Genomic DNA, 17,864 nt, shown 5'->3' with positions numbered 1-17,864 from the left:
TACAGTATTCTAAGTCTTGATGTCCACGATCTGGTCACAGTTATTTTTTATAAAGCACTGGACAGTTCTTTCTCACATTTTGTTCTCTAGCAATCGTTTAATTCTATTAACATTTTGGCAGGGGAGGGGTTATGCAGGATATTAATTCGAATGAAAAGGAGATGAGAGTTGATTTCTGCGAATTTAGAAGCTATTTGAATTTATATTTAAAGGCCAGATAGTTGCAGAAAATGCTATTTATTGATAAATTTAAAGTATTGCTAATTTGAACTTTGTAGTGGATTAATATGGAATGTCAGAATTCAACAATGAAAACGCGTCGGAGATGTTTTAAGTGATTAAGAACAATGACTTCAATTAAGTTGTTTCATATAAATGTATATATTTATTTCATATTTCATGTACATAAACTATAGCAAGATAAAGATACTAAAACATTTGTGTTCAATAGACAAACGTGTATGACATTCCAGGAAGCAAGATTGTTCCCTGCCTTCAACTTTGGGCAATATTAAAAATAATTATCAATGTCACAATGATTAAAATTCGATAGAGGACGTACGTGTTATTGAACCGTTCACGCAAAACGTCGCGACATCACTACCAAATGGAATGGCTGTTGAAACAAAAAGGACGAAGATATGTAAGGTTGAGGTTTAACACTAACATCGCAATGTAGAACACGTCGTATGTAGTGGTACATGTTCTTCAACAGATAAAAATGTGTTTTGCTCGGGAATCTAGAAAAATGTAACCTAAATTAAGTATGTATATATATATATAGAAAATCTTAGTCCTTTTACATTCTTTAGTTTATATAGGCCCTCAAAATGTTACTTCGAACAATATACACTAAGACATGAGAGTTTCCTCCACTTCAATCCATTCAAAAACCATGCACACGCTGATACCAATATAAAGCAAAGGACTCATCATTTAAAAAACATGTTTTGTAACAATTTATATCTGTGAATACACTATTACTGTAAATCACTTCGATTTCGCGGATACTTTATCTCGCGAGCATACCTTTTCAGACATATTCGCGAATACTTGATTTCGCGACGCTGATTAAGAAATGACTTGAAATATGTGAATGATGAGCCAATAGAGAGCTGCACCCTTCACGACAACCCATATCAATAACCAAAAATATGTCCCACGCGAGATTGTAAGTGATTTACTGTATCTGATAGCACATGTTGCCAGCAAGGTGTGTGCTTAGACGGTGTTGATCGTACTGAAATCTATTATTTTATTTAAACATTTTTTTTGCCAAGAAAACAAGCAAACGGATTGGCCACAAGTTGTTACATTATTTTCGCTCTCTCCACTGAAATCTTTCAGTGCCATTCCAGTTTCTAAAAAAAGTTGGTTTTTTGTTTGTTTTTTTTTAAATATGGGTTTATTAAAATTAGATTTGGGAGATGCATTTCTTAAATGTTTCAGGTTAAACATAAACATACTATTATTTGTTGTCGTCAAGTAGAGCGAGACCAATCATAGTTCTGATGTTGTACAACGCTTATAAGTTAAATGAGACAGATATCTTAATGATCAATGTTGAAGATCAGGTTAAGAAAAATACAGTAAATCTGCTGATCGAAGCAGGTACAAAATTGTATACATAATGTACTCGATTTATTCAACAATGGGTACAAACTACGGAATACCCCCTACGTCATACTGACAGCTACTGTCATTTAAGGACGGAAGCGGCCTCTGCCGTACTGGTATCAGAAAAGGTGACATCCAACATGTTTGCCAACGCCCTTAAAGAAACTCAAAACAAAGGAAACGGATTTTTTCCCTATAAAAGGGGTTTTAAGGAGTCTTAATACAGGACTAGCAATGAACTTTTGCCATAGATGTAATGATTCTATGAAAATGTTGCTGGATATCCGGATAATTATATCACCGATTGAAGATGTAGAAGAATGGATTACAGGAAGATTTGTTTCAGTGTTACGCGTGTTGGAACTCCTTCCTGACATAACAGACCACACTAACATATGCAGACGACTTAAACTTTGCGCTGAAATGCCAGCTATTGATGGACAAGGGCGTGGCATTCGCCGAATGACCGCACAATATGTACTCAGGTGTGAAATAATAATTTAAAAAATCACGTTATTAATTTCATTATGCATTTAGTTGACCTTCATATTTGCATTTCGGTGTATGTGTTCAGTACGGGGATAGAGACAAAGGTAGGGGTTCAAGTATTTGTAATGTTCAGTACGTTTTTTTTTTTTTTTTTTTTTTTTGTTTTTGAACTAGTGGCTACCTAACTGATCATCATGTGATGAGCATGTCGTATGTAGTAGTGTCTTGTCCAAGGAAACAACTATGACAGCACAGATGGTCCATACACACCTCGGTCCCTCATCCTAAACACTGACAGAAAAAAATGTCAGGGAAGAAAAGAAGTATCAATTTGAATTGTATTTTAGGATGATTTCGGGAAATAATTCCAAATATCTTCAGAATTATTTGGAATTCTTGCGGTTGCTTCCCTTTGACCAATTTCATTCACATTCATGGCCTCGGTGAATTTTTGAAGTTGCGTCCCTTCGACCAGTCCTCGTTAAAGTTATCGTTAACGTGGGTTTTTTTCAGGTTACCTCCCTTTAACCATTTTCCCGTACATTGATATCGGCGTTGCATCGATTTAGGATGTCAATTTTCTTTGCCGAAAGCCATTCAAAATCGACTCAACAATTGCATCAACCACAAGCAGGTCCAGAAAGGTAAATATTTCTGATACAATACCTGACATTCGGCAGGATGTTCCAGTGACTCTGGCCATGAATCCAATGCTGATCACAGTACATTGCATTAAATCTTCAAATTATCCTCTAAAAATAAGGCAATAAACTTGATTATCTTACAAATGTTCATATCTCACACAATCATATTATACGCAAGTTGCACATATTGTCGGTATTTATTTATTTACTTCGAATAAACAGGGATAAACAGTAAATTTGACTGGTTGTTGCTTGTCAACGGAAATAGAAGTCACCAGGTTTATCGAGGCCATAGCTTCGCCTCGCCCCTTCTTATTCTCTTGAGCATATTAAACTACTTGATGTAACTCGAAGTTAATTCTTCCTTTCAAATCTAAACGAAAATGTCAGGGTGAATTTCTGAATGTGATTAGTTGACATAAGTTCTAAAGCAGTCGAATGTGAAAAAAATGATTTTGGAGATATGAAAGTTTGATAAGCACAACTGTAATGATACAAAGTGCATGAACGAGATGGGCTGTCGATGGAGTATCATTTAAAATTTAGTTATAACTGGAATATCCGTCGAGGTAATTTTTTTTCTCGCTCATCTGCAGAATACTTAGACGAGACAAATTCAAATTGTGTTCATATGAAGCTAAATTTATCAAAAAGCTGAACAAAACATATCACAAATACCCTGCAAAGGCCTTAATGTTTTTAATATATCGCTGACTTGTCTTAACAAAAGACATATTTACTATACCCTCACCAGTGGAAACCAAGGACACTACAGCCTCTGTACAACGTAACCAACAAGGATAACATTCCTTCAAGCGTTGTGAAAAATGTAATTCTATCAATTTCTACTTTCTATTCCTATGTAGTTAAGTTTTCACATTGCTTCCAAAATGGCGTTCAATGTCCATGAGACAGCCGTTAGATAAATGTACAACATTGCAGGTTGATGAAGGCTTTTGGTCCTATCATGATCACGAAGTATTCTATTTCCTTATTTGATGTGAGGTGTATGCCTGACGGTTTATTTTCATTGTTGGTAACATTGTACTAGTTTGGGAACGTCACGTTTCTAAGATTTGTACATGGAAAGTGTCCGGTTGGTAACACAGAAAACGTGTACCCTTCCGGAACACCGGGTTTTATTCTACTTATACTCTTACAGTATTTTGCAATTAAAAATGAGATTTGTTGGTATCCCTGGTGGTTTCGGTATAAATCTGGTTCACAAATGAGAGCATGACATTCGACCGCAAGGACTGTCCCTAATTATGATTCTTCTCTGTGCGCTTCAATCGTCTTTTTATATAAATTGATATAAATCGTTTCGTAAATGAAGCTGGACGTGTTTGATGCTCTTTATTGCGCTTGTTTGTTCCGTTGTTGTTTACTCTATTTTGTTTGGGAACCCGACATCACTTGGATTTACATGAAGGATATCATCGATAAAGTAATAGACGCTTACACTTCTGTATTACATGGTCTTGTTCTTCTTGTCAGGCGTCTCTGTGTAAATCTTTCTATTTTCATATTATGCCCTTGTTTTATTGAATTTGAATTATGATCCTATTGACGAGTTGGCATTTTTTTTCTGTAATTGCAAAATGAAAAACGTACCAAACACCATAGCACTGGCAATTCTCCTAATAGTTTTAGTTGTGAATTAATTCAACTATTTCGTTATAGATTTTATATAAATACCGCATGAGCGATTGAGTCATTCCAGGAAGAGTTAGCTCTACTGACATCACAGCACCATCATATTTGTTTTCACATATTGACAGTTTCTAAGCAATATGAACTCGCCAAGTTCCTCCGATCTAAGGTTATCTTTAATACTAGTGTTATGCAGCACTACCCTTTAAACGTGATAAAAGCTTTCCATGCTCTATAAATAATGAAGTTTAAATATCTGTATGTCTTTGATTTTAATTGTGAGATAATTTTATAGTGTTCTTCAGGTACACAATAAAACGCGATCTCTTTCCTCAATTACTCTTGTGTATTTAGATAAGGCATGCTAGAATGATTATAATTTTTCAATTAAGATGGATTACATGTAAAATATTGGTATGCACTTTTGTAAATTTTGATATCACGGGTAGGCTTATGGACTAGTGTTATTAAACGAGGCTCTAATGTAAAAGATTTTGTTGACTTTACTGGAAAGCCACTTCATTACCTGGTGTTATCTCAACATTAGGTGATTTCAACATTTTTTAAATTGAAGATTAATATCTAAAAGGTACCTCAATGAACCCTGAATTCTATAGACAGTTTGTTTACATTGTAATTTCTAAACATACAATATTATTTGCAGCCAACAGTAACAAAGACGAAATTGATACTGTTCTTTAGCAACTTGAATCAACATCATTGTCATTTTAACATCCAATACTCCGCTTATTAACATGCTCCTTGAACAATGGAAATACATCGATACTATCCGCCATGTGGTAAACCGCTACACGGGCATTACCACGTGTAAATAACACACACAATGAACACGAACATCCGCCAAGTGAGGCAAGAATGTCTTTGATGTTGTAGCAAGTCATACTCATTGGATTGTAGATAATACATGTACAAACACAAAATGTGGGTGTACCTGTATTATGTATCAAATATCGAAGCCATTCGTGTTTTTATAACAAAATTGTTTTGTCCAAGAATTAGAAATATTGTTTGATTTGTGTAACAAAAACCAAAAATATCACTGAAAACTGCTCGACATTATAGTCGATAGAGAAAGGTAAAAAAAGTCTGAGATGAACATCACCTGTTTCCTCAAGTGTCATTCTGTCGAGTTTACTCAAAAGATTCACCATTTACTTCCGCATATTAGTACAAACACTGTTTCTTGTTAAGAATTGATATCTTCCTTAGGGCAATCCTCGACCTTTTTAGGGTTTTGTCGAACTATCAACGTATTATTTCAAACGGATTTTCTGATAGAGCCTCTCATATTAACATCATACAACTGATATTAATAGCAATTAAGTATCATTCATTATGGTTATATATAAGTTATTCGTACATATAATTATTTTCATTTTATATTTTTAAGTCAATTTTATCATACCATGTATTGTGTTTTAGAAGCTATTACATGATAAAAAAGTAGTTTTCGGATAATTTGGATTTAAAGAAAAAATCACGATAAAGAATTTATGACATACAGATATAATGGTTCATTGATGTTGTTTGTATAAGTCCCTTTTTTTTTTCATGAGCGAAACGTAATTTAATTAAATTTTTTCGCATTAAGATACGTGGACGTTATAGCAGACAATAAATACATTTGTGAAGAGAAAAGACATGTTTATGATGCTTTAATAGTACTTCGTAAAACTTAAATTGTTGTCACACCGCTTCACCCAAGGTCACTAATAAATACAGAAATTCATATTTAGAAAGAAACATGATATTTTTATTTCACGATTTTGTTTCGTTGACAGATATATAATTATACAACATCTGGGCACATTGTCCAAAAGGTCCACTTAGGGTTGTACACAAGTAACAGGAGAAATGAATTCTTATTCATTGTTATATTAAACAAACAAAAACATGGAAACAACTACAACAGTTTCTCTAATATGGTGTGTATTTGATTTCAAACATATGTTCTTGTGTAGTGTGTAGTGACTGACTTTATCAGATTAACAAAAAGGACTCTTTATTCAGTTCCCGAAAGTCTCTGTACATGTCCATGCACTATTAACAAGCATTGTTTGGGAAACAATGGAATCGGAAACATTATTTGATCACATCTGTTATGTGACGGAGGCTCTTAACACATATCACCTAGATAGATTTTCTGCCAAAAGGACGAGTAAAATTCATAGATCCTCTACCAATAAGCACAGAGTGATTATGAAGTAGTCGTTTAATGTTTAAATGTTTAAAACATAATAAAAAATATAATACCAAATATTTCATCATTACGTTATAAGAACGTAAAAATGATATGTCATGATAAAAAGCTCGTGATATACTGTATGGTTGGTTATTTACGCGGGATGATATTTAGCTATTTCGTAGTTCATTGACGTCACTGATCAACGAAAATAACTGGATATTTGGTATCAACATTGTCGTACATGTTTAATAAGTCACTCTGTTTATCTACATAGAAATGTGTGTTTCATTCCTTCGGCGGAAGGACAGGGGGCAATTTGTCGGAGAGGTGAAAAATATCTTTTCCGAAAGGAATAAATTATTTATTTTGATTTTATCATTACTTCAGTAAAACTATGGAAACTACGGTTTAAATTATATATCTTTATCCACGTGATATGTTAGGATTTTATTTCATTTAATAAACGGTCGCCATGACGATCTTACTAAGGAAGGTTCTGTTTCCCGGTGCGATATGGGGAGATGCTTTCTCTTCTGAAACACCTGGTCTTTTTCTGGATTTTTCTTTCTGTAGCCTCCTTGTACATCGTTCTTTTGTTTATGTGTTGCCCTTGTTTTGAAATTGAGTACGTATTATGATTTTGTTGACATGTTGGTAATCCGTGGTTGTTTTTTTTTTTTTTTTTCATTTTGGAATGCGACAGTACTTTCTTTGATTGACTGAGATGTACATGGCTCATGTCGTCGGTGAAGGAAAAGACGCTCGCTCTTTTGGAACACGTCGTCTTATTCACCTTGTACGTTTTCAGGTCTCACTATCGTCTATATCTTGCTTTATTTTACCATAATTCTGTCGAATCTGAGTTAAGATTCTATTGACGTGTCGGTATTTTCTTTATAACGAGGTTTGGCTCTTTCTTCTGATTGTTTATGTCAGACCATGCCCGTGTCATTTAACGTTCAAATTTTCCTATGTGCATAAGGAAAACTTCTGACGAGAAAAAAAACAGTAAATCGTGGATAGATATGAAGTGTAGTCCGACCTCCTCCAGACTACCCAAGGACTTTTTTTATCATGTACAAACAACGTTCGTTATGTTTTTCATGTCAGAATTAGGACAATTTACGTGTAGCACCAATTGACTTACAATGATGAAACTAGTATTAGCTCCTAGACGACAATACTGCCACAGTGCCATATGTATTAAAATTCATATCTAATAATGAGGTAAAATCGGAAAAAGATATATTCAGCTGTATAGAGATCTTGAAAAAAAAAAAAAAAAAAACATACGACCAATTGAGAGTTCGAAGTTCTTACACATCCATTAAAACCGTATCGATGTACGTATTGATTGGTCAAAGATTTAGCCAATCAGATGTCATATCTCAAGTTACCATATCGGATAGACAGCCTCTCCATGAGATGATACAGTGCGCCTTTAATGAGTCCTCAAATTAAAAAAAAATGGATAAACATTTTTTTCGATTAATCCTTTTGAAAAAGCTGTGTCTGTATCTTAATATCAAGTTTCTTTTGTCTTAAACAAAATATTGAGTACGAGACGAAATGAAAACAGAGTGTATATATTACGATAGAAACAAAGATGAGATAATCATATCAGAGTTTCCATTGCTTGTCGATTGGAGTTCAGATTTATCTTTGTGTGTCAGTGATATGACACATAAGATTTTTACTGTTTCTCTCTAGTGAAACAATTTATTCTAGTTACCAGCTTACGATAAGACGTACTCGTCTTTGAGTGTTAAAAAATGGCGGTATACTTTCATTTAAAGTTAAGTAACATCGTTTCATCTTGCGTGAAAACGAAATACCAAACATGTAGTTTGAGTGTTAAATCTGTGTGATGTTTTGTCCTTGGTTATTGATGAAGCATATTATATAAAGGGATGTTAAAACTGAATGTTACACTATCCTTTGTTAAGGTAATGGAATATTTCACACTTACAACCTAGTGTTATGATGTGTTTAGCACTTGAATGATAAAACTAAGATATTGTTTATCCTTTCGAGTTAAGACATGTTTTATTTTTCATTATACGTAAATTCAATGTTGTTATATTTTTGCTAAAAGGGATGTGTATTTATTTTTAGCATTAAAATTGTGACGAGTTTGTCATGACGCAAAAAGAAAGCGATATAATTTATACCTATGGGTTAATACCTTACATGTTCCTTGTGAAATGTTTTATTGGTCTTTCATGTGTTAATGCATTGGTATCATGGTAAACGTTTCTTCTTTGTTTTCAATAATCAAAGTTGTTCAGTAAGCAAGACGGTGCAATTATTAATCAGTGGTGTTTATAGAATATATATGTAAATATAGATGTATGAAGGTTGATGGATGGATAGATAGATTGTGCAATAAAGCAAGCTCGAAAACATACAGCATGTTTGAAAACAACGGATTGCAGTCTGAACTTAAAATGGGAACAGTATCAAGATCACTCTAGGAAGCGAGGGACCATTAAACCACAGGAACTGTTCAGTAATCAGTGAGTAAACCTACGTATACTTTCCCGGAAAAGTAAATGCTAGTTTGACTTTGGACTTCGTGATTAAATAGTCCGAGTACATTGCTAATTCAACTTAATAGACATCAATCATAAAAACACCGATTTATCTTATTTTCTTTATAAATGTTTAAAAAAAAGCCACATATGATTATCAAACGGAAGCTGGTAAATATAAATACATGTAGTCTAAGGCTAACAAGAAAAAAAAGTAAAACTTTAGATACGAAATATGTTCAAGGTGTTTACTTTTTCGTTACACTAAGACCATTGAACAAGTACGCAACAATTAGATTTTTTTTCAATTCGTCATCGTTTGTAACAATTTGAACTCCCGAATTCCCTGTCCAGCTTTAAAAATCTTCAATGATAGGTGAACACCCTGGTTAAGTGGTTCTTGCCAGTAGCGTGGCTAGTTTTGCCCCATGTAACGTCAGACGCACCCCGGCTCGGTGTGGACCGTGCCAGATAAGATGTAACGAACCAGCTTTTCATTAGGGGCGTCTGATACGAGTTCCATGTTATTGATTGGCTGTATATCCACGCATCTCCATGTGCGATCGGCTTCTAATGTGATACTGAATACACAGCAGGGAACACACAATATTGTTAGGCCATTTTGAGCCCAAGATAAAATTCCCCACTAGCCTAAGTGATTTTCTCTTTCACATCTGCTACAAAATTTCCTCATCTGGCAAAAAACAGTAAGTGTTTTTTGTTTTTTGTTTTGTAGTATACAGACAATACAAATAGATAATAAAGTACTTAGATTGTGATGATAAAAGAATACACATTTATTATTTGTGCTGAAATGAAACGATCATATAACAGACAAAAAATACGCTACAAATTGTATATAGCGTACCAGTAAACTTCACTGAAATCCATCATGACCATTTTTGTACCGTTCCGTTTTTCACGTTAAAATGTTAATTAAAAATGACTTTTTTCATATTTTCAAATGAAAACTTTTGTTAATAACAGAGAAATGTTTTTTATCACACAAGGAGACGACAAGTGACATTCTAATGCACACAGAGATGAAACTTTTTCTTGCACAGTTCTGCAAAGTTACCACAATGAGTGATACTCTACTTGAAGCTATACCGTTTGATCGCATGGAACAGTCGACAAAGTCATTTGATCATAAAATTGTTCATTTATTTGACAAATTACCAATATATCATGTCATACAAAATTACGCTTCTGTTCACAAAACCACTTTGTAATGTTGAAAGTCTACATTTAAATTTGGATTGGCACGTGCAGTTTGCTAATTGGTCAAAATACCACGTTATATAGAAATATGTCTTTTTAATTAAATATCTGGCTCGAGCCGTCGTTAGATAAGGTATCATTACTTCGATTTTATCGGTGGCTTCAGATGCTGGACGCAGGTTGAGATAACACTAACGTAATAGAGATAAAATCTCACAAATCAATTGAACATTCCTTTGGTCGTCAATTCATAACTCACAGAAAATCAAATTAAACACATTAGCTATAATGTGTGAGAATCAAAGTTTGAGTGAAAATGACTTCATGTGAAGTAAGAGCTAATTCATGATCGAATTAAATAATTTTCAATTTTATAAGTAGGAATACTTAGATATATATAAGCAATGACGGATTGTACTTGGAGTAAATCTATTTAGCTGTATGTGTAGTACATATATATTTCCTTGAAGTCAGTGTTTGTATGTGATTTGAGTTATATCAATCGTAAGGGTAGAGAAGATAGCTATGTGATCAAAGCCTTTCCTACAGGATTATACTGGCCAATCACAAAAAAACAACGAAGGACAGACACAGGTAATTCTACGGTAGAAAACATTATCTTTTAAATATTGTTCGAACATGGTTTTACGATTTTCATATCCTTAGTTTGTTAGACGTTCTGCTACCTTAAAATGTGTTTGAAATCGTTCTTTGAAAGATAGGAATATCTTTTAATTGATGCGAGTTTGCAGTTTTTTTCTTAATATTTAATGAATGAATGAATATAGACTACTTACTTACGTAAATAAAAGTTGACTTAATGTTTGCATTTATGTAAACGTCATTTCCAGTAAGAATAACAAATAACAAAATATTAAATTAAGTTAAAATGTGTTTAAACTTTTTCAATTCAATGACCAGTTGCTATAAATCTCTAATTCTTGATATGTAAAGCTTTATAAAATACTAATATATACATACGTTGATTTGCACGTGTGACTTGACGTTATGATGATTTTCTTTTATTCTTGATTTAACTGATGTCTGAAAGAACGATTTGTTAATCTAGTTTTATGAATCACAAAAAGAAATTTCTTTTCTTTTTTCTGTTTCCGTTCCGCGCTGTTTTTTTATTTAATTATTTTTTTTTTATTTTATTTTTGTAAGATTTTTATTCGATTAATGAACCCAATGTGTCCCGTATTTCTGTCAAAAGTAAACGGTATAATACATGTACTACTTAATCGATATCTCAGAAAATTTCATTCATTCATATGCATTTTATATTACACAATTATAGATAGAGATGGAGCGGTAGATCCAAAAGTGAGAGAAATAAAGAAAGAAAAAATATATATATACATACACGCACTTAATTAAATTAATGCTGATTTTTTTTAAGCAACTAAAATATCATTTTTTAGTTTGTTTGATAATAAGCAGTTAATAATAGATCGTAACATTATAATCAATAGAAAGTACTGTTCTCTTAAGATTTTAGATGAACATTTAAAACAAAGAAGAAAATAATAATAATAGACAAAAAACAAAAAAAATCGCCATGACAACATAACTGATGAATGTAATTTTCAAGAAGTTCTTTCATTATAATTATAATTATGACTAATAAAGAAATGGTACTTGTTAATAATCACCGTTTTTTTAACGCTTCAGTGGTCTTAACTGTGTTAGTATTTAGGTGTGAAATTGACTGAAAGTATTGGCTGCAATAAAAATGTTACAAATCTGTTTAAATGGTTAGCGTTTAATTAGGACAACACAAAAATGGATCTCCTTAGGCAATGGAACTGTATTGTTCAATTAACAGATTAAAAGAAAGGTAGAATTTCACTTGATGGAGGAGCAGAACGTGGTCATGATGGACGGTTATTATAAAACGGCGTTTGCGGTCTCCGTGATGATGTAATTTTGTCATTTATACACTAAGATTGCACAGTATTTCAATTCCTTTGTGTTTTAAAAATCAAAATTATTTCAAGAGGTCTCGCATATTAAAGGTGTGAAATGAGAGACGAATTGCTAGGAGATTGTTGTAATGTAATTACATTCTCGATAACATTTATAAACTACAGAATAGAAGACAATTGGTGGAAACTTGGGAATATAACATTATCATATGAAACAGCTATCTTGTCGCTATATTTGTCTTTAAGACGACAAGCAGCTAAAGTAGGGCGTCAACTGCTCAATAAAGAACATGAGGTATTGCTAAAGGAATTGTTTCCCTGCGGCAAATACAATTTTAATTAACACGACTAAGCATGTTTCTGACGCTGACTTTCTCAGTATATGAACTGTCCGATGGGCCTCAAGGGAAGAGTACAGAATCCTGTAATACAATGTTTTCACGTTTTGGTATATTTGTGAGCAATTATGAGTTCTTTAATGACGAAAATACGACTTCAACACACACACGTAGCATAGAAAAAAAACTTTTGATTTTTTTTTTTTTTGTTTTGTTAACTAAAATACGAACTTTCGTTTCAATTTTGTTCTCTGAATTATCGTTTCCGAAATTCGTGTAGACGATTGGTTTCTGTTAAGAAAGATTAAAAATCAAAATTGTAATGTTATTCTTAAATTACAATTACAATAAAGATTGAATAAGAATATGATGTAACTACAATTTGAAATGGCAACTATTGTTTTGGCAGAGGTGATGACTGTGTTTTCATAGGTTGTTTCAACGTCAAAGGCATCCAGTTTACGACCATAAAACAGTAATATCAAATTTCCTCCGACACAGAAAGACACGCTCCGGTGCTTTTATAAAATTAAGTACAAACAGTTTTATCGAAAACGAATAAAAATGAAATTTGGAGTCTTTATCAAGAATTTAGCTTCACAAATGGCACATAGGCATACAACTCGGGCTTTGAATGCGATAACCTTCCCGACATAGCCGTAAACTAATAAGGAAATATTAGCTATTTACAGAAAAATATCTTTATGGTATCGGAGTGAGTGTGATTAATGACACTCACTCGCATACAACCTTATATTAAGGAATTTGTGGACCGTTTTGCTATTCACTATTCTTTGTCGAATCAAAACCGTAATTAACGTGAATGACAAAATTCATCATTTGAAGACACTGTAAATTAATCAAAACTGTAAGGCGGAGACTTTGATGTTGTAGGGGGACCTGATTTGTACGAGATAAATGAGGAAGCATTGACGAGAAAACCACAAATTGGTCCATCTAATTCAATTAGTGCTAAACACCGACTGAGCGACCGGTCTTCTGCTGACCCTACATGCCTCAGCGTCGTAAAATCATACTTTTTTATGGCGATATTCAAACCCTTTTCCTTTCATAAGCAGTAGTTACATAAAAACGCATCCATCACCCTTGGTAGGACCAGCATCCAGTTTGGCAACATGCGTTCAAAATTACATTTATTTGTCGGAATAAATGTTGCTTTTCCATACACACATCTCCAAAATTAATCTGCGGCATTTATCTACCGGTCTGTCTGGATGTCACGTAGCGATATTACCAGGACGAGCCAATAGAATTTTGTTTTGGCAGAAGTCATAAAAAAAAGCCCACAGAATGGTGCCCACTATCTTTTCTAGATAACAGTAAATGGTGAATCCGTCCCCTCCTAAACCGTGACAGTGTCGCTAAATCAAATATGTTCATGACGATTTTATTCTTCCGAAACCAAATATTACTGTTACTGGTGGTGCGCATTGCGACGTAGCGGCTTTGATACTTATATCAACATGAAGGTTGTCTTTGAAATTTGGATAACCTATAACCCGCATCAGAATGGTTAGATCGTTAGTCGTTTCTTATAAATCCAGTCTTTGTTGGAACTTAATGCAATATGACATTGATATCGACATGAATTTTCCTCGTCGCTTATTAACATTCAGGTCCCTTAAAACAGCTGTACAATACATAATAATTCACTATTTTGTTCCGATTTATATACTGAAATGGGTTATTCACTCGTGCGGCTTTCGTAAACCTTTATTATAAATATGATGATAATATGAACATATTTCAAACATTTTTATTTTCCTGATAAGTAAATAAAAAACAGACACTTTTGTATCTCCGAATCACTATCATCGTAAGCTATTGAATGCGTCATAAGCCAGTTTCTTCCAGAACATGCCTTCTGCCAGTTCTAATAATCTTATCAGTGAAATTTTGTTAGAATATCAGAAATATATGTTTTCAAAATAAAGGATTTTGTTTGTAGAATCTATATTTTGTATTGTACTATCTCTGACTCTCCTTTTAGAATGAAAGTTCGTGCATTTGGTCTCACACCTCAGTGAGAGAAAGATGTCTGTGTGAACTATCACTGTGCAATCATTCGTTTCCCTATGCGAGTGAAAGTACATGCATTTAGTCCCACACCTCAAAGAGAAGTTCATTTTACCGTATTAATAGATGTCGTTTTGTTTAAGAAAAAAAAATATTGTAACTATCTGAAGGTGGTTGTTGAAATATGCTTATTTCAGTTATAAAATTGTAATTTTAGATCTTTGTTCCAAATAACATATAAAACAAAGTTATCCAATATTTTGTAGATATATAGTGCTTAAAAGGAGCGCTGTGAGTTAATGTGAGCAGAAAGAAAAATGGAGGAATGGAGTCGCTAAGCAAATAACACTATCTTTTTTCACATTACTGTAACATCTATATCATTATCGAGAATATTCGAGTATATTTCCTTTGTTTGGTTAAAAACTTTGATACTCTTAGAATAATGTTACAGAAACGTAATTCGTATTGTCGAAAAGTAAATTAATTAATATTCTAAGCGATGACAAATACAATGTATATGGTTTCTCTGTCATTACCACATCAATTAGGACGCCGCAATGAAGCACCAAGCAGACAAAAGCCTTACACAAACCACAGAACTCACTCGTGTCACTCTATAGCGAGGATTCTCAGGAAGAAATTAAATGGCATAAAACACTAAAGGAAAAAACCCACAACAGCTTCGTTTCCCCGCTTGTATAGAACCGAGAAGAAATTGAACATGCATGTCACAACCAAGTAGATCCGGTGCACACTGCGTTGCAGTCGTGACTGGCTGTTCCCGAGAATGGGCTACCGGGAGTTACATGGAATTAGATCTCTATGTGTTTCCTTTTTATTTATTTGCCGAGTATACATCACCACACTGTTGGTTGGTGTTCTTTGTCTCTCTCTAGCTAGCCTGGTTTACGTTCCTGTCTAATTTCCTTGTATCATCGCTAAATCGTGATACCCATTATAAATTATAGCTCTAATTGATAATGGGTCTTTTAAATTTGTACTTCAATCAGTTTTATTCCCGACAATCACAAAACGTCAATAGAGCTTGGCTTATTCAACCAGTAAACATGGGTGGAAACTCCAGGAACTTTGTGCAATATTGGGTTGGAAAACAAATGGAAGCCGAGTTTATTAATATCGTATTACACAAAATAGTATGTTCAGAATTATATGAGCAAAATCGATCAAGTAATAGATTGATAACGAATAAAAATTTCTCACTGTTATGGATATTGTTTTAATGTAAACATGTTGTATAAAATTTTCACTGCATATGTTATAAACCTATTTATATCTATGCTTGCGAGATGTATGTTAAAATTATTATGATAAAATGTCAGTTTCTCATTGTCGTTTCTAATGATCAAATAGTTCTTCGAGGATGGAGTTGTGATAGAGCATGTTATCGAGGGTGTCAAAAGCATGCTTTCTCTAACCATAAAGTACCGCCGCTGACGCCAACTTTCCCCACATAGTAAAACGGCTTTAGTTTGTACGACCCATTACTGGGCAATAAAAACAGATAATAAACAAAACCAACTCGTCCACAACTATGACACGGTCGTCAACTTATTTGGCGAACCCCACAAACGACCATTCTCCACAATAGGTGCAAATTGAGGCCCTAAATGAATATTTGAACAATTACTATGCCAACAAGCACGGGATCGAGATTTCCCAAAAGTCATATGTGTAATACCTAATGAAAAATTATAGAGGCTGGAGATACACTGGGCTGGTTGTTCGGTCTTTTACATGAAATATTTAGACGAAGGCTTATGACTGAATCTGCGGTTGCGTGTTTTCGAACAGATGCACAAGTTGTGAATCAAAGCGTTTCTCAGCAGCTAATCTGTAAAAATGTCGCATCTCTTTCTGTAAAAGATATCATTTTAATTAATTATTCCTAATCAGTGTGCATAGACACAAAATGACTAAATATTAATCAAATATAATCCGACAAAGTCATTAATCTCTGTCAGAAGCCAAACCGCATTTTAATGGTTCAAACCGCAGACTGCACCTTTATCATTTGCATTCCCTTTTTAGATGCAATTTGTACAGACCTCAAGCTCCGCGATGAACTTGATTGATAGGACCGCAGTTAAGAATATGCGAGTTAGGGTGTCATGGTAGACCAGGCACTTGATTGACTACAGTTAACCATTTTAATGATAGCACTTATCTTTTACAAGGTTCCGGTATCTGTGGATTAAATCGGACAAAGTATGACGAGCGGCCATTGATTTCTGATACGATGAAAGCAAAGGATGTGTCCCCATGAATAACAATCATGGAGAAGATGATTCCAACTTACGATAAAAGTTTGCCAACTGGCAGGGCAGGGGAAGCTTAACCCAGAATAACATAATTAAGCGCTTCATGGGCACATCAATGTGTCTTGTCTTTGACAGCTTGGCCTTAAATTTTAAGCTTTCCATTTAATACATGTTTTACCTGTCTGCCAGTATGATATGCAGCACATCTATTTTTCTCTTTTTTTTCTTTTGAACTTAAACTTTTCATTTCATTCATATTTTATTTATTATAATAGTATCTGTACGTAAAAATATCTTTATTTCAAAATTACGATATTTTTCTTTTCCGATTGTTTTGTTTGAATGACACTGAAATACATAGGATATAACAGCCGTTCAAGCGTGTTTCATGAGTGGTATATCCGGTAAATATGTTGTTATCACAAACAAAAACTGAAGAAATACCCGAATATCGTAGTTAAATAGACTCATTGACGTGACACATTTACATAAAATTTTGACTTCACAAAGACCATTTTACACGTTATTGATTACTAAAGGTTTGAAATATTTCACCAGTAATTTCAACCAGACGTTCGAATGAATACTAAACATTTAGATATATTGAAGAAAATATTTATTAGAGAGATCATGATTTAGCTACATTCTTCCGTCGAAATCTTGTAATTCTGTCTCACTCTCACGTGCTCACGCTACATTTCGTCTTCGATCTTTGCCTCCTCATGCTTTTCGTAAGAATTCATAAGAATTTGATTAACAAATAATATCATTTCTGTTTCTTTCTCAGAAAAAAAATCAGTACGACGAATGATTTTCATCAGATCGATATGAGATATGATAATATCTTCATAGGAAAAATGAATTTAAGTCTCACCTTCGTTCAGGAAATAAGCGTTTTCTTAATATATATATCTATAT

This window comes from Ylistrum balloti, unplaced genomic scaffold (genome assembly GCF_031769215.1).
Source record: "Ylistrum balloti isolate Yb309-2 unplaced genomic scaffold, AGI_CSIRO_Ybal_v1 Utg369800, whole genome shotgun sequence".
NCBI lineage: Eukaryota > Metazoa > Mollusca > Bivalvia > Pectinida > Pectinidae > Ylistrum > Ylistrum balloti.
The sequence above is the reverse complement of the archived record's forward strand: the minus strand, read 5'-3'. Positions refer to the sequence as shown.